The sequence below is a fragment of the Rhinichthys klamathensis genome, unplaced genomic scaffold (genome assembly GCF_029890125.1).
Source record: "Rhinichthys klamathensis goyatoka isolate OS25496 unplaced genomic scaffold, OSU_Roscu_1.1 h1tg000264l_1, whole genome shotgun sequence".
NCBI classification, from domain to species: domain Eukaryota; kingdom Metazoa; phylum Chordata; class Actinopteri; order Cypriniformes; family Leuciscidae; genus Rhinichthys; species Rhinichthys klamathensis.
In genome coordinates this window covers 1,550,696-1,563,223 of record NW_026606785.1, presented here as the reverse complement: position 1 = coordinate 1,563,223, position 12,528 = coordinate 1,550,696, and positions in this window count along the sequence as shown.

Below are 12,528 nucleotides of genomic sequence, written 5' to 3'. Positions count from 1 at the left end.
CTTAACCCTAAAGCCACGTTGGCCAATCAGAAGCGCAAATCTGAAGTCATAAACACAGCTGATAACGGCGCACACTCTGACGTCGCAAGGCAAAACCCCCGGTTTCACTGTCTACACGACAACACTGTAACCGGCGTTTCTGAAAATCCTCACCCTGGCAGGGGTTTTCAAAAATGTTCGTTTTCAGTGCGTTTTCGTGTGGACGAACGGCCGAACCGCGTAAAAAAAGTCACGGTTATAAAAATACCCGTGTCCGTGTGGACAGGGCCTAGGATTACATCTAATATTCAAAGATGGGGTAACCTCCCCCTTTCACTAATCGGCAAGATTAATGTTGTTAAAATGAATATTTTACCGAAATTTCTTTTTTTATTCCAGTCAATTCCTCTTTTTCTGCCAAAACATTTCTTTGACTCATTTGATAAGATAATTTGTTCTTTTATTTGGGGTGGAAAATCACCTAGGATTCGTAAAACTCTACTGCAGAGATGCAGACTTAATGGAGGACTGGCATTACCTAATTTTTTAACTTACTATTGGGCGGCTCACATCCATAAACTTTGCTACTGGTTAAAATCCCCTGGATCCTCTTGGTGTAAACTAGAACTGTCATCCTCTAGGGGATCTTCTATACCTGCTCTACTTTATTCCTCTTTACCTACGAAACCTTCTCTATACACTGATAATCAAGTGGTTCTTAACACACTCAAAATCTGGTATCAATTTAGAGGACACTTTAAATTTGTAGATGCATCTTCCTTGGGTCCTATCAATAACAACCATTTATTTCCTCCATCACTTTCGGACTCGACATTTTCACTGTGGTATGACAAGGGTGTTTTGCAATTCAGAGATTTATATGTAGATGGTGTCTTTGATAGCTTTACCAATCTCTCATCTCGCTTTGAACTCCCTGTTACTCATCTGTTTCGCTATTTTCAAACTCGCAACTTTGTGGCTAAGTGTTTCCCTAATTTCCCTTCTTTACCTCCAGTGCATCGGTGGGAAACCATGCTTTCATTTGTCCCTCATCACAGGGGAATCATTTCAAAGCTATATGACATTATCTTAGTGTAACCGAATGAATGAGATGAGTGGTGGTGATTGACGGTTGTGAGCACCAATCAGCAAGGAGTATCCACTATTTAAGAGCTGGTTGGTTGTGGCCTGGGATGCGTCACGTCCGGCTCCTCCCCGTTTTCTGTTATTGACAGTGGACACAGGTATGTTCCATTAGCAGGTAGCAAGTTCTGTTTGCTGTGTGCATGGCAGTAATGATTTATGGTGCATCCTAGCCTGTCTTTTCTCCTCCTGGGTTCCCTCGGCTTGTTTTAAGTGGATACTAAGACTGCTAACCTCTCAGGTATGTGCGAACTGTTTTATAGAAAGCAGATTGGTTAGCCTTGTGGGGTTTGGGGATTAGTTGATGTTTCGTATTGTGTGCAGTATTCCCTGTATCTCAGCTGAACGGCAGTCATATGAATTCCATATACCCGTGCCTGTAAAGGGATAATAGAGCTTATCTCCATTTTTCGGTAAGTGTTGTCATGCACGTAGTTATATGCTGAGAATTTTAGCAGCTGATGTATGCATTTGAGTAATTGTTTCCTGTGTATTTGTCTCAGGATTCTCTCTCTCGCTCGTGGGCAATTTGTTTCTGCCATAGTTGAAGTCCCGTTCGCTTCTCTGCTGCCATACTGCGAGAACGCCGTATCGTCCAGTTGTTCAGGGGGATTGTCGCTGTTTGGTTTCGTTATATTATAGTTTAGTGTATTTTGGGGTTGACGTGCACTATTTGTGAAATACGGAAGGAATCACCCCGCGGTTGATTCCTTCCAGCCTGTCTACCCTATTATTTGAATTGAGTTAATTTGTTTCTTTTCTTTTTCTATTGTACTAAAAATTGTATATTATTTGTGATTTGATATGACTTTATCACTGCCTGTTCTTTTGATCATACAGTGATGTAATCAAATTGTGATTTATTGTAACTGTTTTGAAGTTTATTCTAAGTTTGTTTTCTTTCAGTCGCCGGGGTCCCACGGGTGAAGGGTCTCTTGTGGTGGTGGTGCTCCTCCTACGGTTGCCGTGCAACACTTTTGAAGTGTTTTGGTTGCGTGATCTGAGTGCACGGTGGTGTGTGTGTGCAAGTGTGCTTTTGACTAACTAGCTTTGTGATCACTTCTCCGTGGTGAACCTCGGACCTGTAAGGTTGTATTTCTTTTTTTTTTGTGCAATTATTAGTTATGTAAATCGTTGTACGTCATTTGTTGTTTTTGTTTGTTTTTGAAGCCGATGTCAGCCATGCACTAACGAGTCACTAGACCCATTCGGGTGCAACAGAGTTTATTTTAATGTGAATCTCATTCTCTTTTTTAAATATGACTTTGTATTAATAAAACTTTGTATTTTTTCATGGTACCCACGTTTCTGCCTACCTTCTTAAGAGAGTCGAACCTGTGTGACCTAAATTCTTAGGTTTCATTCATATTTCCCGGGGTGAAATTCCCATGGGTGGCGTAGTCGAAATTCTTGTTGTCTGAAATCTGCACTACTCCGTCACATACTGGCGTAATCGGCAGGGCCTCTTGTGTAGTGCAAAGACGTGGGTATTTTTGTTGGTATTAGTGTTTTTGGATATTTGGTTTTTCTTTTGTTTTTCTTTTTGCAGAAACCAGACAGCGGCAGTTTCTTTCGGGGGTCTCTAAAACGGACCGGTGAGTTTCGTATCTGTATTGGTAAGTGCTGTGCGTGATTTATAGTCATGGACGATGAACTACGTGAGTTAAAGGAATTAGTACTCCAATTAAAGGCAGACAATGAAAGATTGCGACAGGAGCAGACGCCAGTTGCGCAGCCTGGTTCATCTAGTGCTCCTTTATCTGCCGCTGTGGACCCTCCTCCGCCCACTGGTTCTAGTGCAACAGAGCGATTTGTTTTTGTCCCTCGTGACAGAAAGTGTCCAAAATTTAATGGTAGGTCTGGCATTTTTATCGATGAGTGGGTGGAGGAGGCCCAGGCTTGCATGCGGCTTCGCCACCTTTCTAATACTGATCGGGCATATTTTTTGGTTGATCATTTGGAGGGAGAAGCAAGGGAAGAGATTCGTTATCGGTCAAGGGACGAGAGGGAGGATCCGGAGAAAATTATTCAGGCCTTGCGTAACCTGTATGGTTGTACGAAATCATATGTTGCTCTTCAAGAGTCGTTTTTTTCCAGGAGACAACAGGATGGGGAGAGCTTATTGGAGTTCTCTCTGGTTCTGATGGGTCTTCTGGAAAAGGTAAAAAATCAATCACCTTATGGTATGCCTAATGCTGAAGTTCTGTTGCGCGATCAATTTGTGGAATATGTTAATGACGGTGCTCTCCGGCGTGAACTAAAACAGCTAGTCCGTCGCCAACCTACTGCTACGTTGTTGGACGTTCGCAGTGAAGCTATTCGCTGGGAACGTGAGGGAGTGCCGGGGGGAACACGGGGTCGAAGTCAATCTGTCCCTTCTGCGTATGGTATTCAGTATGGGGTACAGGGACATCAGCACACGGGTAGTAACGCTGCGTCAACTGCATCTGAATTGAGCGAATTACGAGAGATGCTGAAAATGCAGCAACAACAGTTGAACCAATTGACTCAAAGCATAGCTCAAATTCAAAATCCTCAACCTCGACTGCGACCATCCCGGCCTAACCAGATTATTTGTAGAAGGTGTCAACAGCCTGGTCATTATGCTGGAGATTGTGATGGGGAGCGGCGACCACCACGTTTCCTACCAGCACTCGCGGGTTCCTCTTCGGCGGGGAGTGCGCAGCCACCATCTAGACAGTCGTCGGGAAACTAATTCCCGCCGAGCCGCAGGGCCGCCGCTCGGTTGGGGAAAGGACAGGCTCGGATTTTTTGCTTGGTTCAGATTTTATGTCTCGTCTTATGTCAACTTGTCCGCAACTCGTCGTGGGGATAGGGGGGGTCAAGGTACCTTGCCTGGTGGACACCGGTTCTATGGTCTCCACCATTGCGGAGAGTTGTTTCTTGAAAAATTTTGAATCTTGGGGTCAGGAACAGCTTCGGTCGTGCCATTGGCTACAGCTCCGGGCCGCCAATGGCCTCTCAATTCCGTACATCGGTTATTTAGAACTGGATGTTGAGCTTTGCGGGCGAGTGGTTTTAGGTTGCGGGGTGCTAGTGGTCAAGGACCCTCCGGGTGGTTTGTGTGCTCAGGTTCCCGGCGTTCTAGGAATGAATGTCCTGAGCCGCTGTTACCAGGAACTCTTTGGCCAGCATGGCATGAGTCTTTTCGATTTACCTGTTGTGTCGCAGGCCCCTAGTTCTGTTTTCCAGGCCCTACAACATTGCTGTCACATTGACTTCCAGTCAGTTTCGAAACAAGGGGGAAGAGTTAGGGTGCGTGGACGTCGGGCGTGTCGCATCCCAGGCGGCACAATGAAATTGGTTGTCGTGACCTGCTCAGCACAGTACTCGAAGGGTACAGTGCTGTTTGAACCACCAGAGGCTGGTCTTCCTGCCGGTTTGTTGGCCTCTCCTTCGTTGGTGCCAGTGGAGCGTGGTACAGCTTATGTGCCCGTGGTTAATGTTAGCGAGGCAGACGTATTACTATATGCTGGCACGGTCATAGGTACTGTCAATCAGGTTTACGTGGTTAGCTTACCTCCGGAGGTCACTGAGGTTAAAGTGGTATCGGCTAGAGTGAGTACACAGCTGGTCTCTTCCGTTATATCTGAACAGATAGGGGCGATTGATTTATCTGTACTGTCAGTAGAGGAACAAGGTAAGGTAAGGGCACTTCTTGAAAAGTACGTGACTGTGTTTTCCACGCATGAGGGAGACCTGGGATGCTCCAATCTTATTTCCCATGATATCCCCCTGCTGGATGATGTCCCTGTGCGGCAGCGATACAGACGTATTGCTCCCTCTGAGTACGAGGTCGTGAAAGCTCATATAAACCAACTACTCGAGTCCCAGATAATTAGAGAAAGTTGCAGCCCCTATGCGTCACCCATCGTCCAGGTCAAGAAGAAGGACGGTAGTCTGCGCATGTGCGTAGACTACCGTCAGTTAAATTCTAAGACCAGGAAGGATGCCTTTCCTCTGCCCCGGATTGAGGAGACGTTGGACTCGCTGGTGGGGGCACGTTGGTTTTCCACCATGGACCTTGCCAGCGGGTACAATCAGGTTCCCGTTACTGAGGCGGATCGATCAAAGACTGCCTTTTGCACTCCGTTTGGCCTCTTTGAATGGAACAGGATGCCTTTCGGTTTGTGCAATGCCCCCGGCACCTTCCAACGATTGATGGAACGGATGTTTGGGGACCAACAGTGCCAGTCTTTGCTTCTTTACCTGGATGACATTGTCGTGTTTTCCTCTTCAGTTGACCAACATCTGGCTCGGATGGAGGTAGTGCTAAGCCGGCTATACAAGGAGGGTTTGAAGGCTAAGTTATCTAAGTGTGCGTTCTTTAAACAAGAAGTGCAGTACCTGGGTCATGTCATTTCGTCGGAGGGGGTCTCCACAGACCCAGGTAAGATTGCAGCAGTTTCACAGTGGCCGCTCCCAACCAATGTGACAGAGTTGCGGTCATTTTTAGGGTTTGCCAGCTACTACCGACGTTTTGTGGAGGGATTCGCTAGGCTAGCTGCCCCCCTACATCGGTTGGTGGCGGAGCTGGCAAATCCCAAGCATTCAAGAAAGTCGAAGCGTATCGGTGACGCCTGGTCTGCAGAGTGTCAGAGTGGCTTTGAGGAGTTAAAGAGGAAACTTACCACAGCTCCAGTACTTGCCTATGCTGATTTTTCACTTCCGTTTATCCTGGAGGTGGACGCCAGTCATGGGGGACTTGGGGCGGTTCTCTCACAGGACCAACAAGGCAAGGTGCGTCCCATTGCTTATGGCAGCCGGGGTCTTAGGCCCACTGAGCGCAATACATCTAACTATAGTTCCATGAAACTGGAGTTTCTTGCACTCAAGTGGGCCATGACCGAAAAGTTCCGCGAATACCTCCTGGGGCATAGGTGTATGGTGTACACCGATAATAACCCTCTTAGCTACCTGACCTCTGCCAAGTTGGGGGCAATGGAGCAGCGTTGGGCTGCCCAGCTGGCAGCCTTTGACTTTGAGCTTAAATATAGATCAGGTAAGAGTAACCGCAATGCTGATGCTTTGTCACGCCAAAACTTCGAGAGGGAGGGAGATCAAGATTTGTGTCAGGGTGCAGCTGTCCCTGTATTGTTGCGTCAAGCCGCCCAAGGTGGGTTGACCACTTGGGTAAATCAAATTGCATCATTTCCCTGTCCTACCAGTGATATGGGCATGCAGCAGAGGGCAGATCCAGTCGTTGGGGAGCTGTTGGCGTTCTGGAGGCGGAAGTCACCTCCTAGCTCGGAAGAGCGTAAGAAGCTCTCCAGATCTGCTGTGATTCTGTTGCGGCAATGGGACCGCTTGGTGGAGAACGAGGGAGTGCTTTATCGCCGGGTGTTTCGCCCGGATGGTGGAGAGGAGGTTCTCCAAGTGCTTTTACCGGCGGCTCTGAAGTCTGAAGTGCTGACTCAACTTCACCAGCAGCACGGGCACCAGGGGGTGGAGCGCACCACCCAGCTGGTGCAGCAGCGATGTTATTGGCCAAGGATGTCCTCTGACATTGCCCGCTGGTGCCAAGAATGTGAGAGATGCCAGTGTGCCAAGGGAGATCAGCCTACCCATGCTAGTTTCATGGGACATTTGGTGGCGGCACGGCCGAATGAGATTGTAGCCTTAGATTTTACATTGTTGGAGCCCTCAAGTACCGGTATCGAGAATGTGTTGGTAATGACTGATATTTTCACCAAGTACACTTTGGCTGTACCCACCAGGGACCAACGAGCTGAGACTGTGGCCCAGGTCCTGGTAGTTGAATGGTTCTGCAAATTTGGGGTGCCTGGTCGGATCCACTCAGACCAGGGCCGTAATTTCGAGTCAGCGCTCATTCAGCAGCTTTGCTGCCTATATGGAGTTGAAAAATCGCGTACCACACCTTACCATCCGGCTGGAAACGGCCAGTGCGAACGGTTCAACCGAACTTTGCACAATCTTCTGCGCACACTACCGGTATCAAAAAAAGGGGATTGGCCAGTCTGTCTTCCTCAGGTGCTCTTTTCTTATAATACTACTCCTCATCAATCTACGGGAGAGTCCCCCTATTTTTTGATGTTTGGGCAGGAGCCTAGACTTCCAGTTGACTTCCTGCTGGGTAGGGTTGAAAAACCACTGGCAGGTAGTGTGCATAGGTGGGTTCTTGAGCATCAGGATCGGTTGCAGGTTGCTTTCGAGGGTGCTCGTGAGCGATTGGGGGCCGCAGCAGATCGTCGGAAGGCAAGGCATGATCTGCAGGTAAGGGACGCACCACTGAAGGAGGGTCAGTTGGTATACCTCCGCGACCATAGCGTGAGAGGTAGACATAAGATCAACGACCTGTGGAGCACAGTGGTGTACCAAGTCTTGAGGGCACCTAAGGAAGGGGGTGTGGTGTATACTATTGCCCCCGCCACAGATTTGGATAAGATGAAGCACGTGCACCGATCCTTGCTGAAACTTCAGATTAGCGGGAACCTTTCCCCCGTTTTGCAGGAAAGCCCAGTGATTGAACCTGTTCAGCTTCCTAGAGAGGAGGATCTAGAGGATGGAGACTTGTTTGTCTTGGTGCCGGAAACATCCCAAGCTAGTCATGGGCCGGTTCCTCGGGGTATTGTACCTTCTGTCCCTCAGAGGCCTGAGCAAGTACCACCGGGTGAAGCCCAGAGGACAGAAGAAATTCTGGAGACGGAGGTGAACCTGCAGCCGGTAATGAGTCTTCCTTCAGACTCTGCTGTGGTCAGGAGGACGGGAAGGAGTACTGCTGGACAGCACCCTAATGTATATCACCTCCCTCGATCTGTGGGGGTAGGGACGGTCGCTAGTATAGTGGGTAGTACATCTGTTACTTGGTTTCGGCCATGGAAGTGAGGGCTCAGAGTGTAGGTTCTGTTGAGTTCACCGTCGGGGCGTCGGTGCAGAAGCTGGGGGTGGATTGTAACCGAATGAATGAGATGAGTGGTGGTGATTGACGGTTGTGAGCACCAATCAGCAAGGAGTATCCACTATTTAAGAGCTGGTTGGTTGTGGCCTGGGATGCGTCACGTCCGGCTCCTCCCCGTTTTCTGTTATTGACAGTGGACACAGGTATGTTCCATTAGCAGGTAGCAAGTTCTGTTTGCTGTGTGCATGGCAGTAATGATTTATGGTGCATCCTAGCCTGTCTTTTCTCCTCCTGGGTTCCCTCGGCTTGTTTTAAGTGGATACTAAGACTGCTAACCTCTCAGGTATGTGCGAACTGTTTTATAGAAAGCAGATTGGTTAGCCTTGTGGGGTTTGGGGATTAGTTGATGTTTCGTATTGTGTGCAGTATTCCCTGTATCTCAGCTGAACGGCAGTCATATGAATTCCATATACCCGTGCCTGTAAAGGGATAATAGAGCTTATCTCCATTTTTCGGTAAGTGTTGTCATGCACGTAGTTATATGCTGAGAATTTTAGCAGCTGATGTATGCATTTGAGTAATTGTTTCCTGTGTATTTGTCTCAGGATTCTCTCTCTCGCTCGTGGGCAATTTGTTTCTGCCATAGTTGAAGTCCCGTTCGCTTCTCTGCTGCCATACTGCGAGAACGCCGTATCGTCCAGTTGTTCAGGGGGATTGTCGCTGTTTGGTTTCGTTATATTATAGTTTAGTGTATTTTGGGGTTGACGTGCACTATTTGTGAAATACGGAAGGAATCACCCCGCGGTTGATTCCTTCCAGCCTGTCTACCCTATTATTTGAATTGAGTTAATTTGTTTCTTTTCTTTTTCTATTGTACTAAAAATTGTATATTATTTGTGATTTGATATGACTTTATCACTGCCTGTTCTTTTGATCATACAGTGATGTAATCAAATTGTGATTTATTGTAACTGTTTTGAAGTTTATTCTAAGTTTGTTTTCTTTCAGTCGCCGGGGTCCCACGGGTGAAGGGTCTCTTGTGGTGGTGGTGCTCCTCCTACGGTTGCCGTGCAACACTTTTGAAGTGTTTTGGTTGCGTGATCTGAGTGCACGGTGGTGTGTGTGTGCAAGTGTGCTTTTGACTAACTAGCTTTGTGATCACTTCTCCGTGGTGAACCTCGGACCTGTAAGGTTGTATTTCTTTTTTTTTTGTGCAATTATTAGTTATGTAAATCGTTGTACGTCATTTGTTGTTTTTGTTTGTTTTTGAAGCCGATGTCAGCCATGCACTAACGAGTCACTAGACCCATTCGGGTGCAACAGAGTTTATTTTAATGTGAATCTCATTCTCTTTTTTAAATATGACTTTGTATTAATAAAACTTTGTATTTTTTCATGGTACCCACGTTTCTGCCTACCTTCTTAAGAGAGTCGAACCTGTGTGACCTAAATTCTTAGGTTTCATTCATATTTCCCGGGGTGAAATTCCCATGGGTGGCGTAGTCGAAATTCTTGTTGTCTGAAATCTGCACTACTCCGTCACATTAGCTTTTAGCGACTTTTCAAATGCCAAACTTAAGGGTACATGGGAAAGGGAACTGGGAATACAAATACAGGAGGAGTCTTGGGAACAGGCCATAGAGAGGATACGTTCTACCACCTCTTGTGCTCGTCTTGGACTTATTCAATTCAAGGTTTTACATAGGGTACATTTCTCTAAGCTTAGACTATCTGAAATATATCCAGAAGTGGAAGGCAAATGTGATAAATGCCATGGCTCCCCTTGTCATCTTAGCCAAATGTTTTTTTTTTTTGTCCTGATTTGGTAGATTTCTGGGTGGCTTATTTTAATATTATGTCCTCTGTTCTTGGGGTAAATCTCCAACCTTGTCCTCTGATTGCTATATTTGGGATTCCTGACCCCTCAATGGCACTTAACCGTACACAAAAGGACATCATAGCTTTCACATCCTTACTAGCAAGACGCTCCTTATTGCTACATTGGAAGTCTGCTAAATATCCTTCTATCTCCCGTTGGCTCAGAGACATCATGTATTTTTTAAAACTTGAGAAAATGAAATATACATTGAGAGGATGTACAGTCAAATGTTTCCTTAAATGGCAACCCTTTATTTCCTATTTCGCAAATTTAAAGGTACTACCCAATTGAATGTGTGCCTGTTATTATTGTACTGTTTGTATTGCATAATTAACCAGTAATATGTGTGTTGGTCATGGTGAGCTGAGTGGGTGGGGGGTTGTTTATTATTTCTAACACGACACTCTGTGATCTAATTTACTTATTTCTAATAAGTCTTATTAGAGTGTTTTGTTTTAGTTTTAGTTTTTTTTTTTTTTTTTGTAATGTGTATATGTGTCCGTGTACATGTACATATATGTTTAAAAAGTGGGTGGAAAAAACAAAAAAGGGGGGAAAGGATAAATTGTATCTGTGAATGGAAATTCTGTATTGTGTTATTGTTGTATTGTTTTCCTTTTCCTTCAATAATAAAAAAAAAAATACTGCACAACAAAATATCTGAAAATAATGTATAATAATCAGAGCTTTTTTAAATAACTTGGTGTTACGGGCAGACGGACACCACCCTTAACATAAAGGAGAGACGCACACAGATCAGCTCGTATCAAAAGTAGGGGTATGTTTATTTAACAGAAGGGTTATCAAATAATAGGTAGCTTCCTCTGTTGCCATTTATAACGCGAAAAGACGCTTAAAGCGCACCAAAATCAAGTAGAAAAGCACAATATAGGCTACAAACGACCACGAATTTTAATGTCCACCCACAAATTTAACCAATACGCTAGTACATACAGAGTACCAGCGCTCACTAAATAGGCGATATGCCACAATATATCACAAGCTATACAACTAAACTAAAAGGTATTCTGATAGGCAAAATGTTGTCCAACTTCTCTAACTAACTACACATAAAACCCCCAAAAAAATCCTAAATACCTACGCAATCTTCAGTGGCTTACTCAGCTCGAGGCGTCCCACGTGCCCCCTCCTGAGATATCCACCAAAATAAAATAAACAGTCGACTAAACAAAGGAACAGACAATCAAAATTGCCCACCAGAATACTCACCAAAATGTTGTAGCGTTCAAAAGTTCCGCAATTAACACTAAACACTAAAGTCCGACTTAAACTATTGATCTCGGACGAGCCTCCACTATGTTACGGGCAGACGGACACCACCCTTAACAAAGGAGAGACGCACACAGATCAGCTCGTATCAAAAGTAGGGGTATGTTTATTTAACAGAATTGTTATCAAATAATAAGTAGGTTAACAAAAAAAATACAAAGGCGGAACGCTTTCTACTTCCGGGTGGACGGCTGGACGGTAGTCACTCAAAAGACAGAAAGCACGGCTGTGCATCGACTCTGTTCTCAGGCTCTGTGTGCGCGCTCAGGTGTGGTCCCAGGAGCCTTTTATAGCGCAAGTAGGCTTCGCTCAGGTGTGGCTCATCTGTAATTGGGGAAGAGACATTGCGCTCAAACACATGTATAGGAACAAACACCAGAGCTGGGGGACGTAATACCCCCACCCCGAAATGGTGACCTGTCGCCATACCTGGAACATGAGAACACTCATTTTTACTCACGAATTCTGTGTTTCAGCTCAATGTTTGAGCCAACCCAGACAATAGAGTTCCAGCTATAAATAATCACTACCTGGTTCAAGGCGTATCTGCATGCGAAAAGAAGTTAGAATTACACAGGAATGTATTATTTTGGCGTATATGGTTAAGTCACAGGCAATTCGCAACTATGCGCGACGCAATACGTAGTATTGCCACAGACTTACATTAGGTTAGCAAGCCCAATAAATTAAAATAAATCCCAAAACAATCTATATATATATATATACATATAGTGTTGTTTTATTATTATTAACTATAACCTAAATGTATAGACCATATTCAGTAAATAAGGACACATGCAAGTTCATTTTCAAAATAAACAAAACGTTTTTGTTTTTTTCCAAGTAATTTTTTTTAAATACTATTAAGCATCCACCCTAGACAACGCATCTGCGATAATATTGTCTATTCCCCGGACATGCACAATTTGGAGGTTAAAAGGTTGAAGCAATAGACTCCAGCGCATTAACCTACGATTTGAATTGTACATGCGACTGAGGAATTTGAGTGGGTCATGGTCAGTATAGACCTTAACTGGATGTACCGTAGAACCTAAATACACTTCGAAGTGTTGAATAGCCAGGACTAAAGCCAAAGTCTCTTGCTTGATAGTGGAGTACTTTCGCTTGGCAGAATTACATTTCTTAGAGAAGAAACTCACGGGATGGTTTACGTTGTCTACGCCTGATTGCAAAAGTACGGCACCGGCGCCTACGCTGCTGGCGTCCACAGCAAGCTGAAGGCGATCGAAGAAGAGGAGAAGAAACGTCCTGACATAGAAGAAGAGAAATACCAGGCCCAGATACGAAAGGAGGCCATTGAGAAAGCAGAAACCAAGCAGTATACCAGACCGACAGA